Below are 21344 nucleotides of genomic sequence, written 5' to 3' on the forward strand. Positions count from 1 at the left end.
AATATGAGATGCCATATGAGGGATAAAAAATCATCTCTGTTGTATGTTGAAATAGTCTTGAATAATTCATAAAACACTTTGAGATGCATTCTCTTATTTGATAGAAGGATGCTACCAGTAGCCAAAGATTGAAGTCTTTCAGTATTTATGAAAATCTAGAATTTTATATAGAAAATTCTTTATCTAAAAGATTCTTGGATTAAAAATTTTACTTATCTTCTTTTATCCTGTTAATGCATCTCCTTTGCCAATTATAACTGAACTCTTCTTTTCCTTTGTATATGGCACAGTGTCTGTTCATTTTATTGCAACAGCATGCTTGTGGCCAAGCATTGCACCTTTTTCTTTCACTCTTAGTTAAAACACTTCATTGTTCGGAATTATAAAACCTGTTAAGTGATTCAAACAATGCCTCCACTGTTCCTTTAGAGAATGAAACCATTTTACATGAAAATGATGATAATTCAAACTTTAAATTAATTTGTAAAATGAATTGAACCTAAAAGTAATTCCAGCCATTAACCCTTACTGCTTACTGTAGGTCAGAAATTTCCTTGATTATTTATATAATTTAATATATTCCTCTCAACAAGTCCATAGTATATTTCTCAGTTTTTCTGTTTCCAAATTGAGAAAACTTCAGCTCACAGGAAACAAAATGATCTTTTCACAACGCAACTTATATTAAGCTCAGGATGTGTTAAAAATACTTGTGGGGTTTTGTTTTAGCTTTCACATTTTGAGCAAAAATCTAATATTCATCTAACTTGTTTAACTGCCATGAAGAACTATGAATTTATATCAGATGCTCACCAGAGGGAAGAACTGTATCTGAACATTTGTTTAGAGTGGTGATGATAAAATCGAGTGCCTTGGTTCTTCTATTGAAGGTCATTTCTGCTGAATTATTTCTATAGTGTGACTCACTCAGTGACTGACAGGTGATATTGCTTAAAGTCTACTGCACTTATCTTTATGTTGAATTGTCATCGGTTTCAGTCCACCCCTTTTCAAAGACAACACTGAAACCCAAGAACATCTTGGCATGCTCTTGATGTGTTTGAGTGCCTGTTGGCACCCATAAAGACATGGAGGTTGAATTCTCATTTCTGAGTGTTACCTACCAAAGCAGACAATGTGCACTGACATGGAAGCCCGGAGACATTTTCATCATGTTAATGACAGTGTATCTAGCCAGTGGGTCATTATAGGCCTTCTCCTTGAGTACCTCACAGTTCTTAGAATTAATGTTTATTCATAGCAATGATACAAGGTCTATGACATCTTTAAAATTCTTTCTACATGTGACTCTAAGGACTGATGAATGGCCTCCATGCTTTCATGCTTTACTAAGCAGATTTGGCTTTTCAAAAGCAATTGAATCCGAAAGGAAAGGTATTCACAGTGGGTGCAAGAATGAACCCATATTAATTCTATGAAATCAAGTAAAAATTTGCATCCAGTTCTCCAGGAGGTGACACTGAGTCTCCTAAGTGCTAAGAAGTAGATGCGAAGGTGCTGGTTTCATTGCATCGATACATGCGGTGTGCTTGATCTAGTTTCAGGCAAGAAAGCTAGAAAGGTGGCTCTCTCGCATTTTAGAAACCTTGTGTAACAAAGGTTTTGAAAATTTATTGTACTGTCTGAAAGAATCCCTTCAGAGTCTATGAAGAACTTTGATGGTATTTCCACAAAATAAGTAAATCATGTTATGTGTTGCTAAAATATCGTTTTAGTTGCTGTTTTCCAAAATAGAAGTGTGGTACATATTATAATCTTCTTAAACTTCCTAAGCTAAAGCACTAACTACAGTCCTTAAAGACACCACGCCTAACCCCATTAATATTATTCTACCTATCTTAGAAAGAAGATAGTAGTGTGTTGCTTGCATTATTAATTTGCTATTTCCGTTCCTTAATTCCTTTACTTCTCAAACAAATAATTAAGTCATCTAAAATGTTTATTGAGCACCAACTGTTTGTGCATCATTTCATTACATTTTAGGGTAGAGACAAATAAATTAGGCAGTATCTCCTGCCTTCAAGGAATTTGTACAAAATTAACATCACTGTGTGAGGAAAGAGAATGACAGTTGTGAGTGTGGTAATGCAGAGGTGAGGCACTTGAGAGTTTAGGAAACAGTTACAGTGTGGGAGACAATCACCTCTTAGAGAATAAACAACAGGGAGAAGCGATTTGAGAAGATTTTGAATGATATACATAGAAATAGATATCTTTTCAATAGAGAAGGCACTAATGATAGAAAGTGTGCATTATGTGTGAAAATGGGCATAGTTAATTTAAAGGCAACTGACTGAAAATGGAACAGAATGGAGAAGAGCTTTATTCTATAGACAAAGAGTTTGAAAATAAAAAGTTTGTAAAAATAAAACAGAGAACTTGGAGGATCCTGAAAAAGGACTAGTTTAATAAGGATATAACTTGATGTTTGTTAAGCTTATTGGCCGACACCACATATCATAGAAGCCACCAATTTATTTGTATTAATGATTTTAGTAAATCAAATTAATTTACTTTTTAAAATTTTTTACACAGTATATTTTAATCTTTTCCTTACCTAAACTTATCCCACTTCCCTAGCTCAACACCCATTAACTTTCATGCTTCTGTTTCTCTCTGTCCCATTCTTTCTTGTATTCTCTCTCATGATTTCACCCTTACTATAAAAAAAACCTGAAACAATCACAAATAAGTAAGCTAAAAATACACTACAAAAACAAAACAGAGCAGCACACATACACACACACACACACACACACACACACATAAACAAAAAGAAAATGATGTTCACCTTGGGTTGGAAAACTAGTTCAAACCACAAGGCCTATCTTAGAGTGTGGTTGTGCATATATACAGTGACAAGCCTTTGGAGGAAAGTGGTTTTCCCTTCTCCAGGAGGTAACAATTGCAAACAGCTTCTTGGTTAGGAGTAGAGTGTTGTGCCTACTTGCTTTTCTCAGTTGCTGGCACTTAATCTCGTTTGAACCTGTGCAGGTCTTGTGTCTGTTGTCACTGTCTCTGTGAGTTCACATGCATATCAGTCTTACTGTATTTGAATAAAGTGTTTCCTAGGACTCAAACACTACTTCTTGCTCTTATGATTATCCTGCCTCCTCTTCCTCATAGAGCCTTATGCCTTGAGAGGGGTTTTTCACTAGCCAGCCTGATCTACAAAACAAGTCCAGGAAAGCCAAGGCTACCCAGAGAAGCCCTCAAAAAAAAAAAAAAAAAAAAAAAAAAAATCAAACAACAAACAAACGAACAAATAAATAAATCGATGTATCAAACTTAGAGCTGAGTCATCCAAAGTCTCTCACTCTCTGTATATATACTAGTTACGGTCTCTGTGCTAATTCTCACTTGCTTTGAGAGGAATATTTTCTAACGTGGGTTCAAACAATACTTTGTCATTAGAGTCATTTTGCTGCTATGTCACTTTAATAGAAAGATTGTGGTAAGTAATAGCAGTAATCGGTAGGCTACCATTTTGACCTATCAGTATCCTTTGCCTTACAGAAGCTCTTAAGTTTCATGAGGCCCAGTTTATTGTTGATCTTAGAGCCTGAGCTGTTGGTGTTCTATTCAGGAAATTGTCTTCTGTGCCATTTCCTCACTTTCTCTTTCAATAGGTTTATTATTCCAGATTTATGTTGAGGTCTTTGACTCTCTTGGACTTCAGTCTTGTACAAGGTGATAAATATGGATCTACTTGAATTTTTCTACAGGTAGACAGCAGTTAGACAGCAGCCTTTGTTGAAGAAACTTTCGTTTTTCCACTGTATGGTTTTGTCTCCTTTGTGAAAATTTCAAGTGTCCATTGCTATGTGGGTGTATCTCTGGGTCTTCAACTCAATTCTATTTATCAGTAGTCTACTTCTATGCCAGTACCATGTAGTTTTTATAGTACAGCTTAAAATCAGGATTGGAGATACCTATAGAAGTTGTTCTTTTATTGTATCAGATTGTTTTAGGTATTCTGGGTTTTTTGTTTTTATATATAAAGCTGAGAAGTGTTCTTTCAAGGTCTGTGAAAAATAGTGTTGGTAAAAAGAAGGACATCATGGAATCGCAAACAAATGGATGGAACTAGAAAATATCCTGAGTGAGATAATCCAGACCCAGAAAAACACATATGGTATGTACTCACTTACAAGTGGATTTTAGCCATAGAAGATAAGTAGCAAGGAGGACTCAAAAAAGGATTCTTAAATCTCACTCAGAAGGTGAAACAGAATAGACACTGAGAGCAGTTAAAGAGAGGGAACTGGGTAGGAGAGAGAATACTGAGAGAAATGAGAGTGAAGAGCAGTGGCACCAGGACAGAGGACTTGCAGAGAGAAGAGAAACCATGGGCAGAGATATCTCTGTGACAAGCTGAAGACCTATGACAAGGTATACTCATGGGAAGGTATGGGTGTGACTCTAGCTGAGACTTCTAATAGCAAGGGTAATGGAGACTGAAGAGGCCATCCTTTAACTAGACAGGACTCATAGTTGAGGGAGGGAAACACCAACCTACATCAAAAACCACTATGACAACTTCTCAAAAGTTGTTCAAGTTTTCAAAGGGGTTATTGCTGCTCAGAGGTTTATAGATTTTAGTTCATGACTGAATGGCCTTTTTGCAGCACAGTTTGATAGGAACATGTAGCTAAGAAAAACTGCTTGCCTCATGGCCAGAGGCAGGAGAGAAAAAGAGGAAAAAACCAGTGTCATAGCATATGTCTGCCAGATTCCTTCTGGACCACTAGGATCCATTCCTTACAGGGTCAACCATCTCACAGCCATTCACAGTGGATGACAATTCTCTGCCATCAGTATATTTGGGACATGATTAATATATAAACTCTAATATTAAGAATAAAGAGGACTATCAAAATACATTATGTACTTGTATAAAATATCATGGTAAAACCCACTATTATATGTAATAATGTAACAAAAACCCTAAAATAAAAATGAACAATGACAAAAAATGATGATTAAGTGACTGCTATTATTTGAAATAAATGGAATAACCCTTTCTATAAAAATACAAATTTTTAGAAATTTTATATTAAGGCTGGACATTTCTCAAATGTATAAAGAAAAAAACCTTTATTTTTTCTTAAAGTTGTTTGACCTTTTTGAGTGACATGAAACTCAGAAGAGAGAAGAGTCACATAAGCAAACCAACTTATTCCCACACCTCCCACCCCTCTCCCACACAGAGAATTAACTCTCCATCAGCAACATCTGAACAGGGAATCTAGGGTCTCTGCATGAATTTTTACTGGCTGTCACATCAGTTTGTCAGGCCCCCTTGGGTCCAGATCTGCCAGTCATGATAGCATCCTTATAGAGCTCCTGACCCCTCTAAGTTCTTCCATTTCCCCACTCTTTCATACCACTCTCAGCACTCCACCCAGAGTGAGTCCCAGCATCTTTCCTGACACTGAGTGGAGTCTCTTATAGGACATCTATGTTGGGCTAATATCCACTGCCGCTGACATGAACTCTGGTGTCCGCAACTTGATCACTTCCCCCTTGGCAGGGCGGCCTTGCTGGCGCACACACAGACCAAGGGGATGCAGGCTATCCTGATGAGACCTGATAGGCTGTGGTCAGATGGTGGGAGAGGAGGACCCCACCTGTAAGAGGACTAGGGAAGGGGAGTAGGGCAAAAGAGGGAGAGAGGTTTGGAACAGGAAGATATGAGTGAGAGGGCAACAATTGGCATGTAATATGAATAAAGTATTTAAAAAGTAAAAATAAAAAAAAACAAAGTCACGGCAGAAGTTAAAAGGAAAAGAAAAAGGAAAAGAAAAAGAGAAAAAGATCAAGGCATAATAAAATGCTCAATTTTCACTTACCTCCTTGTTTCCTTATTCATAATGGTATACAATATATGAGAGATAATTTTTACCAGTTAAGAAAGACTTTCGCTGTTGCTCACAAATGGACTCTGTGACTACTCACTTTTCTACATCCTGTAGTGGATGTAAATATGTTTTTATTTTGATCAAAATTGTAGGGTGTGAAACAGACTTGTGTGAGGGCGTGTGATGTTTGTCCACTAGAAAGGGAACTATCTCTTGCAGGGGCATGGTCTTTTCCAGTTGATAAACCTCCTGGTAGATACTCAGAGAGGAGATAAATATGAGCCAAAAAAAAAAAAACAGAGGTTGGGCTTTCGGCTTTTTGCATTGTTTGACATCACACCACTTTGTGTGTCTCCTAGACAGAAATGCTCCAGAGAATGTGTCCAAGTTCTGGCTGCTGAGATTGCAGTCACTTTTACTCTTTGCTGTTTAATGGGTCTTCTGGAGTCCTGAATACAAAGAGTGGAATCTCCCCAAGGAACTGAGTGTGAAAAAGGTCTGTTTCTCCTGATCTATTAATCTTCTTTCTCTCCTATCTAGAATAGGTAGGTTGGAAGGGAGGTAGAGGCATAAAAGAACCCCAAATAAAGTAAGTTTTAGAAAAGATCAAAGCCTATAACATTCTCTATTTACCCAGTAAACCTGACAAGGGAGCTCTCCAAATATTGATATTTTTGTCTTTAGCACTGCACTGTGTAGTCTGGTATCACCTTCTTTCAGCATTCACAGGCTCCTCCCATGTTGCCACATCTTGCACCACAGGCTTCTCTCACACTTCACCAAACCTTGTCAAGTATGGTGACCACTTGACACATCAGCACACTAAACCTGGTCATGAGGTTTGTTCAGCCTCACCTGTCCCTTGGACCTCCCTGACTCTGACTCTACTGAGTGCCTTAATACTCAGGGGCCTGCAGTGCCTCTAACTTTCATGCATAACACACAGACAAAATGCTTTTGGTCGTCTTTCCAATAACTTCACTGGCATATCAATTAACTGTCTGTGGCATTCCTGCCTAAGGTCTTGCAAGGTCAGGGCCGGAAAAGTAAAAATTGGATAGAAGGACAATGTCCCCATCAGAAATGGCCCTGAAGATTAAACTTGACGTTGAGTTCACCTTCTTTTATTTTTCAGCTTCTTCCTGTAAATATACTTTCTTCACTAAGTCCTAACCCTAAAAGGAAGTTCATAATTTTCCCCCTCAATATTCTTCCATGTGTTTGTGTCTTTTTATACTTATTTGCATGTCTCTTCAGTACAAAAGGAGTAAGAATTTCTTTATTTTCTGTAATATTCCACTATTTCTTTCATCCCTCAGACTAATACAACAAAGAATTCGCTTACATATAAGGCAACTCTGTAGCTTACAAATTGAGATTTTTTTAATAGTTATACACACTCAAATAGTACAATGATAGAAGGGACTCCATGTAGTAAGGGAACCATCAAAATAGGTTTTTAGAATTATTGCAGACTCTAATGTCTTCTCATGTCCTGGAAGAAACTGAATATTACTCACATAATGATAACCTAAAAAGACTGCTCTTAAGTAGTGTTTCAGCGATTGTATTTATTATTCTACAGAAATTTTAGTAATATGGCTGATTTACCTTATTTCTTTTCTTCATATTCATGTATTACTTTAAAAATGCTCATTATTTTCCTTTTCTAATACACTCATTGGAACGCCACTCAGTTCTTTGGTTTCTTTTTTTTTTTTAATTTTTTAAAATTAATTTATTCTTGTTACATCTCAATGGTTATCCCATCCCTTGTATCCTCCCATTCTTCCCTCCCTCCATTTTCCCATTATTCTCCTCCCTTATGACTGTTCCTAAGGGGGATTACCTCCCCCTGTATATGCTCATAGGGTATCAAGTCTCTTCTTGGCAACCTGCTGTCCTTCCTCTGAGTGCCACCAGGTCTCCCCCTCCTAGAAACCTACAAGTAGAACATTATGATAGGCAGATTTGGGCCCAGGGGTCCCGCTCAAACTAAGGCACCAGCCAAGGACAATACAGGCGGTAAACTCTAAGCCCCTACCCAGATCTAGCCAATGGTCAGAACATTCTCCACAGTTGAGTGGAGAGTGGGATATGACTTTCTCAATACTCTGGTGCCTCACATTTGACCATGTCCCCTGGAGTTCTTTGGTTTCTGTTGCTATCTGTAAACAGTCACTCTTGCAAATTCATCCTACGTGTTCCCTGTAAGCTTCTTTTCAATAGACCTTTCTTTCTTCTCTGGACTGAAACTCATACAGCTGTGAACGCTACGAATGTACTCCTTTCTAGTACCTTGACACCGCTACTTGCATACTTCAAATAACCTTTTATCCACTTTGCTGGTAACATATATGGATTTTTCTCTTCCTGTTCTGGGCCTACCTTAGAAATCTATACCCCAGTGATGGGCAGCACTCATCATTCAACAAAGCATCCAGAAATGCTGGCATCACTCTGAGATTCTGGTTTGTTTATATCCCTCATATGCAACTCTTGCTGAATAGCTCTGATGATTTTTCAGTGGACATCTCAGTTTTATCCAGTTCCCCACTTCCCTTGCCGTTCATAAGCATCTTCATCTTCTGCCTAGGCTCTTCAATAGCATGCCACCTAGTCTTCTGGCATATTCTTTTCCCACCCCTTGACTGATTCTGTACATAGCTGCTTGGATACTCTTTACAGTCCCATATTAAGGTTACTTGTGGTTAACTCTTCCCATCTTCTGCTATTTTTACCCTCATTTTCTGAGATAAGCCATCTTAACATCACATCATCTTTGCCCTAAGAGATTTTATAGGCTGAAACTAGCTTTTACAGCATTCCTGATCTGTGTAGCATAGTTTTCAAAATTGATCTGAAATATAAGCTTTTGAGAAAAACATATTTTGAAACACATAATGGCCCTTTGTAATAAATGCTTGTAACAAAAAATGCTTGTAACTTATTTTCACAGAACACTACAAGATTACAATAGTACTTTTATAACTTCTTGCCATGGTGTCTATGTACTCTTTAATTCCTCTGAACATAAGTATGTAACTGTTTTTTATAATTGTAGTCAAAGTGACTATTAAAGGATACGCAATATGGTGTGAAACAAATAATTGTTTTAGGTTTAAATCCATTAGATTGAGTGATTTGGATTTAAATAGATTCATAATAAGTAGTCCGTGGTGATGTCACAGTGAGTAGAGGCATAGAGTATGGTGTGAATGTTGCTTCTCTGTCATATATTAAATTAAATTAAATATTTTGTGGTGTTTTTAGTCATGCATAGTTTTAAATAAATAATTCCTAAGGTAAATTTACATAAGTTCAATGAGTTGTGATAGTTTCGCATAAGGAATTTTGAGAATTGTAATAAGCTTTGCACATTAAGGAATTTAAAACTTTCACATACATACACACATGTGTATATGTATATGGTTATTGAGTAGTCATTTATTATGTTTTTATTAGTACTGTGAATGTTTTGGCATACATGTACAAACAATTCCAAGTCCATGTACAAATAATGTAATGTCTTCTGCATTTTTTATTTTTGATATTATCAGTAAATTTCATAGACTAGAGTAGTTTTAGTTAATAAATAAATTGAATTGTTATTATTCATTGGTTGCATGTAGTACTGAAAAGGTGCCCAAATTTTTAAACTAAATCCTGAAGAGATATAACTGACTAAAACTATAACTTTACTAAAGTTTTTCTGTGAATTTTATAAATACTCATTTTTCCAAAATAGTAAAGCTTGGAAATGAGTGAACACAGATTATTTTTACTTTGAAAAAGATTAGGATATTCCCATGTTCCTTTAATTTTGTCTTTGATTAAAATACGTAATAAATTATTTTTTAAAGAATGTCTACAGATAGTATTGATAAGTTAAATATTAAGAAAATAATATGGATTTTCTTGGTAAGCTTGGAAAAGGTAACAGTCATATATTAAATAGCATACATTTCAGTTTAATTTATCACTATTTAAAGCAGAATTGAACCTTTTAAAATTAATATTAAATTTCTGTGTAGCTTAAGACAGTCTGAATACTAATAATTAAATATATTTTCACCACACACATGTATATGTGTGTGGATCCAAACTAAAAAGGCTTATTATATTAGTGTTTATCTGTAAATGTTTTCTTATGTTTCAAGGTACACTCATAGACTTTCCCCCAATGTACATTCATTTGCATCTTTTAAAGGGTTACCCATAACTCATGCATAAGTAAGGATATGAAGTTTGCCTTCTTAGAAGTGTTTTCCCATTGAAAACAAACCAAAAAAACAGATGTGCCGTAGCCTGTTTCACAGTCAGAGACGATCTGAAATGGCTGCTGTTCGCTCAGGGAAGTCATAAAGAGATCAAATGACTTCTGGGCCAATGGAAAGCCTGACTGTCTCAGTGCTTTGCAGACCAATTTGAAGCAGTAATTAGACTGACTGGAAGCCTGTGTGAATGATGCTCCAAGCACAATTATGAAACGCCTGGAAATACTGTTTTCAATATTGAAGACCTTGTCAATTGATTCTGATGAGGAATAAGGAAAAACTCAAGTTTCTTGATATTCAAAGGGTGATATGATGGTGAACCACGGTGCATTATATATGGTAGTTCATTTCTGGAACTAATTTCATTTGAGAAAAGCCCAAATATTAGACAATTCAGATAAAATTATGATCTCCCAGCTCTCCTTAGCATGTAACATTTTTTTTTTCTAATTTCAGAAATGTCTACAAATGTTAGAAGTTTACAGATAATAATTGAAAACGCTTTTAAGAACTGAAAATTGATAAACACACGGCAACGGAAGGCCATAGTGGTGCAATTAAGGCATGTTGAGTGGATGCTTCTGATACGCCCACAAACAAATGTGGCTTCAGTGCTGCTGCCAAATGAGTCCGATGTCCCACAAATGAACGGAAAGCAAAGTGCTTCCCATACCGCGCCTGCAGTCTCTGTCTAAGGTGACTGCTGTGAGACATTACCGAAATGATTTACTGGAAATAGCATACACATATATGCACCAAGATACTGTATTTAAGCCTCATCTTATTCTAATGAAAAAACGTGCTTACCATTCCTGAGAGTATGTAAGCCATCAGGGGCAGAATACAGCAGGACTAGGAGAGAACACAAAAGACGTTTCTTTGCAAGTAGGCCCAGCTGATTCTGACATTAACTTTATTTATTTCAAAGTTGCAATTATGAAGAAAGCAAGAAAGATCTGGTAACTACCAGGCTTTTAGAAGTCATTTTCAAATGGCAATACTCCCTTGTGTTATCTTCGGTGCTGGGGTGTTTTCTCGAGAGTTTTTCCTTTTCTAAGGAGATTCCTAGGAATACTAGCATAATCTTACAAGTCTAATAAACAATTGCACTCACAAACTTTTATTTTATCTGTTTAATATATGGTGGATCCTAGTTGCCTTACAAGTATTTACAGTTTAATCCTTATAAAAATGTAATGTAAGTGAGTCAGCTTAATTTTCAATCACAGAAAGTGAAGCATGGTAAAATAAATAATGACCATTTGCTCACAGAACTAGTGAGCAAAGGAACATGATTTAAACATAGTCTTCTTTGATTTTCTGTTAATGTTGATATGAAGTGAGTGTGTTAGTGTGTGTGTGTATGTGTGTGTGATTTTGTGTGAATAAAACACAACATATATAATAAATCCTCACAAACATATCTATCTACATATAAATACATATTATCAGCATTGCATAATAATACATAGAATTTGGGTTTGCTTGCTTATGTTTATTTGTTTGATAGCCCTTTATCATTCCTATGAATTTTAGATTAAATGAGTCTGGGGTACAGTCCAAATATGTGCTACTCTTTGAGAGAAATTATATAGGCTATATATTTAGTAATAAAATAAATGTTTAAATATGGTCATAGGTTTTCTCACAAACATCTATCTGACTGACATGCGAAAGCTACAGTAGTAATTATGTAAAACAAATTTAGATTTTTAAAATACTTGAGTAACTTAGTGTCAGTCTCTGCTATTATGAGGTACAGCTTTTATCAGTAAAACTCTCAGAAATATGATTTAGGAGTCTAGAGTTAAATTAATAAGCCAAATAGTACGTGAGTTTGTGAAACAGTCATGAGCCCCTTTGCTGCTGTAGGTGTTTAGCCTCCTTCACGATGGTCTAAGCTGGAAACTTTCTAAATGCCTTTCAGGTGGGTTCTTCCCAGTAGCACTGCAATAGTTAATCGGCTCTTTACATTTTATAAAAATACCTTTGAATGTAATGATGGCAAGGAGTTTGCTGAATATTCATTAGCCATCCTTCCCTCCGAGACCACATAAATCCTCAACACGCAATACATACACACTTTAAACTTTGACAGAAAGCACTCATATTTCTACAATAAAGGAGTTTTTCTTCTTCAAGCGCTCTCTCAAATCATATATAACCAGGAATGCTGGCAGCACTGCCGCTGCAAGAAGGACAGAGAGAACATCAAGAAATCCAAATGAATTCAAACCCATTAAATGTAATGGTGTGGTGAATCTCAGTATACCATCTGCTGGGGAACAGGGGTACCCTACTGGAATTCTACATCTTATTTACATAAGAGATAAGAATGTGTTGGTAGATTAACATGGCAAATAAGTACCCAGAGACAAAACTTAAGTTTTTCCTATGTTTGCATCTGAGGATAGCCACATCTGTATAAAATTTAATTTATTTTTGCTTTGCTGTTGTAGAGTAAAACTGAAAATTTCACCTTATCCAAATATTCCCAGAAATATTGTCAATACAAATAATTGAAGACTTCATATCCAAGTCCATGTAAAATGTGAAATTTGTCTAGATCCATCTCTTCTATATTGACCTACATATTTAAGGCATAGGGTTTATATTATTGAAAATGATTTATTTGTACCAGTTAATTTTAGAAAACAACTTGATAGCAAATCTTTGGAATTCAGCTTTGACTCGTATTTATCGAAAAGCACTTCACCACTTAGTTCAGTTGTTAAAGTCACCTAAATTTATTGAACCAACTAATTCTAAGCACTTTTAAGTATGTAGTATTTAAGTGCTATCACCAGATTCAAATTAATATTCTTCTTTGGTCTTTTACTCCTTACCAGTATTTTTCTGAAACATCACACAGCTAGCTTTAGTTTTCATGAAGCACTCCCTGGGCACCTAGTAAGAATACACCATAAAAAAGATCAGTGTTTATCTTCAGCAGCTAGAATCACTCACAACGTAGCCTATGAGCTGCACATACTTAGGCTGACATTAAAAACATTGGTTTGTTTGTTTGTTTGTTTGTTTGTTTGAAGGAGGTCAGGCAGAAATTTTTGTTTTGTTTTGTTTTTGTTGTGTTGTTGTTGTTGTTTTTCAGGATCATTTCTTTAAAATCTTGAGATACCAAGTTCTTCTGGAACCTCTTCAGTGACTTCCATCACCAGGAATGTTGACTAATTAAGCATTTTTGCATTTACATTCAGCCACCAGTATTTAATTAAACACAGTACTTGTCTCTTCAACTGCTCTCACCAAGCTTCCAGAAGTTGAAGAGTATTTGCTGTTGACAATGGTAGTCCACCAAGTGGAAAATTATGCAAAGAAAATTGAGAAAGTAGGAAAAATGCCAAGTCGGTTGCCTTAGGGAAAGTAGAGAATATGAAAGTAAATACAGTACAGAGTATTTTGGTTCTTGCTGTTGGCACTCTTGTTGATTATGTAATTGACTTTGTAAATTGATATATTACATGTTTATCACTCTTTATCAAATCACAGAAATAGGGAACAAATTTGTTCTTGAAAGAATAATGGCCCATTACCCGAGTCCCATCAAGAATATATTTGGCTATGTAATTGACAGTGGTGTTGAATTGAGCTAATTCTAATCCAGACTCATAAAGCAGTGCTTATCTGTGATCACCAATAGTGAGAAACAATTTCTTTGTTATGTTCAAATATCTCACATCATATGCAGACTCATTTTTTCACACAATTAGAGAGCCTTACAAATAAGAACAACCCACTACTTTGTGAATAGTAGACACATGTGTTACAACGCGGGAAACCATGGTGCTTCTTGATATATCTGCTAACTTTAAAATTAGCACCAATTTTTAAACTTCCAGAAAATTTTTAATTGCACATTACAAACACGTCTTTGAGTTTCAAAATAATTAAGCTTCTACTGAATATGCAGAATGACACTTAGAATAGCTGACCATTGTCGCCCATATATCACCAAAATGGAACTTTTAAAAGGGAATCCAGTCATCTCCTCCAAGGAAAACTCATATCTATTTAATGGAATATGTGACTATGACATTATTTCAAGGAAAACAACTTATAAATGAGGCATTTGAAGATGAATCCATCCTGGATGAAGGTAGGTATTCGTCATGTTTTTATAATACAAGATATGTGGACATGGGTACATGTACATGTGGGCAGAGACTATATTTGTGCCATTCAAACCAAGGTACATTTGTGGTCATCTGCATCAGAGAAACCAATGAGTCTGTCATACGGTTGGCATGGAGAGCTCATTTCCAATATCAACAGTGTGGTCTTACCAGGTGCCCAGAGTGTGCTTCATGGAAACTCCAAGTAGCTTTGTGATGTTTGAGGAAAATACTCGTAAAGAGTAAAAGAATAAGGAAAAATACTAATGTAAATCTGGCATTATCACTTAACTCTTGCACACTTAAAACTGCTTAGGGTTAACTGGCTCGATAAGTTTAAGTAATTTTAACAACTAAAGTAAGTACGTGGCCTCCAGTATGGTCACAGAATAATCTTCTATTGTCTTAAGTAACCAAATGTGGACAAATGCAGCCTTTGGCAGCTAGTATAGGTTTTTATTACCAGGGTGTGATATGCTGTTGCAACAAATTGTGTACAAACATTTAAATTACTTTGGAATAGAGTGATGTGAATTCTTAAGGTATACAATGAAAGAGATCTTAAACTACTGATAGGAATATGCATTTTAAATATTTTGCTACTGAGCATGGTGACCCAAGCTTTTTTGCAAACACAAAAAAAGTTTGAAAACATAAAGACAAAGGTAAAAGCCTGAAATAATGAAAATTGCTTATATTAGTCAAAACATGGAATTAGAGAATAGCCATACATGAACAAATTAAAAATCAACAAAGAAATCAAGGCATGATGGTGTACATCTTTAATCACAGAATCCAGAGGCAGGTGTATCTCTCCAAGTTTAAGACCAGCCTCGTCTATATTAACAAATTCCAGACAGTCAGGGCTACATGGAGAAACCATGTCATTAGACAGACAGGCAGACAGACACACAGAGAGACAGAGAGAAACATAAGCATAGAAATAAATCAATTAACTGCTAGTGGGGCTGGAGAGATGGCTCAGCAATTAAAAATGCCTGTTTTTCTTACAAAGAGACAGATTAGCTTTCCAAAACTCATCTGATGTTGTTTAAAGCCACCTGTAACTTAATAACTTCAGCTCCAGGAGATTCAACATTTTCTCAGGCCACTACAGGTACCAGTTGTAGAATATTTGATCCCATTGTGATCCCTGGGATTGTGAACTTTTACAAATCTGTCTGTTGTTTTACATGATTGAGCCCTAACATACACTTTTAATCCATAATCTTTCTGTTTATGGTAAAAGGGTGATTATGGTGTGGTTCAGCCAGCCCTAGCACACACCTTTAATCCAAGAGCTTTCTGTACTTAGGATTTATTAAAGTAAACCCTAGGTCAAGAAACCAGCTGACAGGGATTAAAGAGTAGGGGGATCTTTCAGTTGAATGGTATTTAAAACAGCTCCTTGAACTAGAAGGAGCTCATTAGCTTTTAGCTCTTTGTCTCATTGGTTCTTGAGCTTCTTGATTTCCTTCAGCTCCTGGGCCTTTGGCTTTCGAGCTAGCAAGCTTTGGCCTTGGGTTTTTTTTTTTTTTTTTTGGCCTTTTACTACTGGGCTGTCAGCTGAGCTGGGGAGCTTCTTCGGACTCCTCCATCTGGACATGAGCTGATTAGAAAGGTCAGCTGGGTGAGTTCTGAGCTAGCAAGTTTTCAACCCAGCATCTAGTAAAATAGAGTGTTTGAGATTTTCATGTAAAACAACAGGTGTCTCCACACACATACACACACACACACACACAATTAAATCTGAAAGATATTGCTTGTGAGGCTTTTAAAGGAGAATAAGTAATTGGAAAATATAGCAAAGGCTATCTTTGCTACAGTCCAGAAGAAAGCTAGGCACCCAGTGTTTTTTGGTCTTTTATGTAAAATGGAGCTTCTAACAGTAAATTTAAACATACAGCTGAGACATCATACAAAGTATTGGAATTTGAAATGTAGCCTAATTTATAGTATGTGGAAGAAATGATGAAATTTAAAAACTTAAATTAAGAATATATATATATATATATATGTATATATATATATACATATATATATATACATATATATATATATATATATATATATGTATATATATATAATCTAATACTCCAAAAGATAGTTTGGGCAGTATTGACTATCCAGTTTGCAAAGCACACTACAATTTAGTTATCCACTGAAAAGCACATTCTTAGAAACTCTCCAAGGCAGAAATGAATGCTGTGTGATTTGTAGATTCACTCAACTATCTCATCAGAAGCCTAAGATAGAGATGAGTGATTCAGGGTTGCCATGTGATGAGACTTTATGCAGTGTCATCTCTGAAATAAACAGGAGCTGTAAATGGGTTGAGAGTCCCAGGTCAGCAAAATTACTACCAGTCTGAAGAAAAATGATCAAAGACCTGATAAAAAGAGAAAGATACAACTTTTTAAGAGGTTGTGCAAAATGAACTAAGAGAACTCCCTGGATACCAATATATTCCACATTTAAAGAAAAATAAATAATGACTCAAATTATAGAGTCATTATGAATAGAAACCTTTTAGCCTAGTAGGACGAATGTGAGCCATACAGAAACCTATAATAGCTGGATAGGATTAAAGCCATAAAACTGGTGCAGATACAGTGGCTAGAGTTGCAGAAGACAGATGTTCTGTAGGCATAGAGGGAAGACCCTAAAGCCATGACTCACTATTCTCACATCTTGAAACCTTGGAATATTTCCCGTTAGATTTTGAACTTGCTTGAACTGGTGACCCTCTAGCATTTTCTAATATTTTTCTGTTGCTTTAGGGATGTCTATGCTTGTTTTTTTTTTTTTTTTTTTTCTTTATGGCAGGTTGAAAGCAAATAACTAATTTTGATCTGCTTTGTTTCACGGTCCACAAAATAGAGAATATTTTGCCTCATAGTTCATACCCAGATTCTTTCCTATCATAATTTAGATGAAACCAAAATATAGGGGTTGGAGACTTTGAAATAATGATTGATCTTTGGATAGAATTTTGAACTCACTGCTGAGGCATTTGAGAATACCAGCACAATCTTTGTGCATTTTGCACATGGAACAGATATGCATTTGGGGAATTGAGGTTAAACTTAGCTGAATAGTAATATCCTTGCTACTCTGCTGGAATTCTTAAGCCTTCTGTACAAGAAACAATTTCTTTGAACCATGTAGACATCTTTCTTTTATATTTTTAGGCCCCCTCTCCCCCCAGGAATAGTGGATTTAACTAATGACTCCATCTATTTTTAAATAATTTATACTCTTGTATGTAGTAAACTGGTGAACAAAGTTCAAGAGAATTGCATGTCATGAAAGGAAAAACTATGCTATTCATAGTGTTTGCTTGCCCTCAACCTGCGCAAGGCTCTTCTACTGTTCTATTTCAGACATCTTGACTATTACTCTGGACATTTCTATTCTTAGTGCCAGGTGATAATCACTCTGCTATATATCCCATGTGTCTAATATTTAAAGAAATCCAGGTTCTTTGTGTGTTTTCCTTAAAAGTACTTATATTGAGTTATGCTGTAGATTAGTGATGGACCATTAACTTTTTCTTTTTCTTTCTGCCATTATTTGGTCTTACCAATGTTGTTGAGCAGCGTATTTATAATTCATTCATAGCAGTCGATGTGTTTTCCCTAACGACTCACACTACCTGTTTTACTTATTCCTTTTGTGACAAGTAACTGTAAACTTCAAATTCTTACTTGTAAAATATTAGTTAGAAAAAAATGTTTTTATTCCTTCCCTTATGCCTCCACACAGGTATTTAGGAGCTACCATTGGTGTGTGGTTTTGTGCACTGTATATTCAAGTGCAGATTTCTCTACCCAGAAATCTCATTGCACTCTGCATTTTGGCATTGTCATTATTTTTGAAGCATCTCCTGTATAAATGTTGTGTTAAGGTTGTTCTCCATCACCTCTGATTGGTTAATAAAGAACTCAACATCCTACAATGGGATAGGAGAGTTGGGGTGGGACTTCTAATCACAGAGAAGTGGTCCCAGGTGAAGAGAGAAGGGAGAGGTTGACATGATGGTGTTGCCATGGGAACACAGGTAGAGCAGGAGCAGCCAGGAGGATGAGACTAAATTGGCAGGTAATGGCACACATGGCTGAGAAGTAGGCCAGACGAATGTAGTTGGGTTAGAATACATGAGTGCCTGCCCAGCTATAGTGCTTGAAGATTACTAATAAATATGATAGGTCTTTGTGTCATTATTTGGGAACTAGGATGGCTATTAGAAAAGCTTCTACTTTTAATTTAAAAGCTTATTCTGAAAGTGGTGTAACAGGAAGTTAACTTAACTACAGAGATATTTTACTTAAAGTACATCAATCTATACATAAACCGTTTTCCAACCCATGAATATGATACTTGTTGATGGTATTTAAGTCTGCTGTAACTCAACTCAATAGTCATACTAGATTTCTAAAAGAAAAGAAATCTTACATAATCAGATTTACATCATAGTGTTAGTTAATTTGTGCTATTAATACAAATGCTAAAATGTAGCATTTTCAAATTTCCAAAAATTATTTTGGGCCTCTTGGGAGAGTGACAGCTCCACATTCACCTTGTGTGGAATAAATAAATGTGTTCAGACAGCTCACTTCTGGGACTTATCAGCTCCTTGTTGTGGTACCAAATGATAAATCCTTATTGGTGTTTTCCTCGTTCTAAAATGGACATGATATGTATAACTCTAAGTTGTTTCCCCAAAAACTAGAAAGATATATTACCAGTCTAAAAGAAAAATCATTGCCTCTACTATGAGGTAAATGAAAAAAAATATAAAAACCATCACTTAATGACTGACAAATTCTGTTCAAATTGACATCCTTGAAAACCTTTATAAATTATCCAAAAGTACAAATAAGGCAATGATTTTCACAAAGTAGTATTTTTAAACTAAAATAAAAGCAGAGTTTTGTCTATGAGAATGTCTAGGAAAGTAATTGTCAGCTCATTTTATTCAGAGTCTAACAGCCCATTGAAAGTTTAAATTCTTTAAGTGCACTTTTTCACATAATCCAAGAAACAGAGAATGCAAAGAAGTTGGTAATGGGTATTAAGTAAAAGAAAGTCTATGTGACTACTCAAATGGAATATTTGGTGCCACTTTTGGGGATGAAGTATCTGCCAACTGTCAAATGTCAGGCTAGATGAGGACAGGGCAAAGGAAAATAGAGCAGGCTGGGGAAGCAGAGCTGCTATGTTTTTACCCATCATGTTTCAGCACCATCCACTCACTGCTGTCAGGAGTCATCAGTGTATTTTGCCTGATGCTCAGTTCTACCATCTGGACACTTCATTCGGCTTCTGAAAAATAACATCTCAAATCACTGTGGTTTGGGGGGGGAGGAGGGAGGTAGAATTGCTGGTTCTCATGTTTTTGTAATTCTTGGATACTGAATAAAATTTAGAATAACGGTCACTTGCTTTATTTTTGAGGAATATGAAAAAAGAATAATTTAATTCATTTGATTAAATAGTGTCCTCTTCCTCACTTTTGTAATATCCATGAAGTTTTTGAAAAATAGTGTCTTAACAGTTTTTAAATATTGCATTTCCTTCAAAACTATTAAGAAATGTATGCTGTTGTCATCTCACCAGAAACATATTTAGCAAACACTCTGAAATTAAGTACACTAGTTGTAGTTTTGCCAGGATTAACAGATTTTGTAAAATCAAGCCTTAAAAGAATAAACTAAGTTATAAATGTAAATCTTTAGTTGTCTAACTGAATGTCTGTTTATTAGAAAAATTAAAAATAATAAATGAGCTCTTTCATTGAATATGGCTCTGGCTTTGTCAAAGCAACATGAAAATTTGTACTAATGCTGTTTTATGGGATAACTGAACTTTAGGAAAATAAAACTTCCTTGCTGTTCGTGCTGCTTTCTGACTTTTTGAGTATGTGAAAATGTCTTTGGATTCAACAGTACTCAATTAACTCATAGATCCAGTGGTGCCTTTCTGGTAGGTCACTATCACACAATCCTACTAAAATGCCCTTAGGATCATCTTGTCAATCTGACACAGACACATGAAGACTTCTCAAATGCACAACATGATGTCGCTACAGGGTATCTTGAATAATAAAGAATTGTTATGGATATAATAAGTGGCATTATTATATACTCATACACTCAATATTTTCCTATAAAATTCAACTATACAAGATAACTTAGTACTGTATTTGGCTGTATTCAAAATAGTGTTTACTTTCCTTTATATTATCACAGGTATGATCATCAGTAATCATTACTTTATTCTCTTTAGGAGTAAGTAATGCGTTATCTTCTAACAGGAGGATATCACTGGCTTTGCTCTTCAATACATCTGTAATTCTTTAGGAGAAGCTGTGGTAGAGTAGGAGAAAACATCCTGTGTTTCTGGGTTGTATGATGGAAACAAGCAAACTAGGCACCAAGTCTAGAAAACGGAGAAAGCCTGACAAGTGAACAACTACTGATTTCTCTGTGGAAACTTTGAGAGTCAGAAGAACCAGAGCAATGTGCTTCAAGTTCTACAAGACCACGGGTGTCATCTTAGTCTACCATACCCAGCCAAACTATCTTCTAGCGGTAAAAAAGATAGAATAACTTTTTAAGGATAGCATCTAAGAGAGATACTAAAATAATTCACGCCCTTCAAATCATCTCTGCAAAGAATACTGGAAACATTTTTTTTCCAAGTGAATAGAGAAATACGTATAGATGAGAGACTATGGAAAATGTGAGTAAAGGTCTTATTTAACACAAGCAACAACTAAGATCACAAACAGGAAAAAAAAAACATAAATAAAATAAGGCTATTGCTAATGCTAGTGTTTACCCTGCACAACCTGTCAGTAAGGCCCTATTGTTGAAGACAGCACATTCGTACGTCATCAAACTTGGAGAGATCAATCTGGTGCTCAACTGGAAGCAACCCCTACTGATAAATGTTCATGGTGCTGTAGATACTACACATGCTACCTGAGGAGAAATGTAATCATCAGTCTCACCCAGCTACTAATCCTGTGAGCTACAATAATGAGCTCCCTA

The sequence above is a fragment of the Acomys russatus genome, chromosome 32 (genome assembly GCF_903995435.1).
Source record: "Acomys russatus chromosome 32, mAcoRus1.1, whole genome shotgun sequence".
Classification (NCBI taxonomy): Eukaryota; Metazoa; Chordata; class Mammalia; order Rodentia; family Muridae; genus Acomys; species Acomys russatus.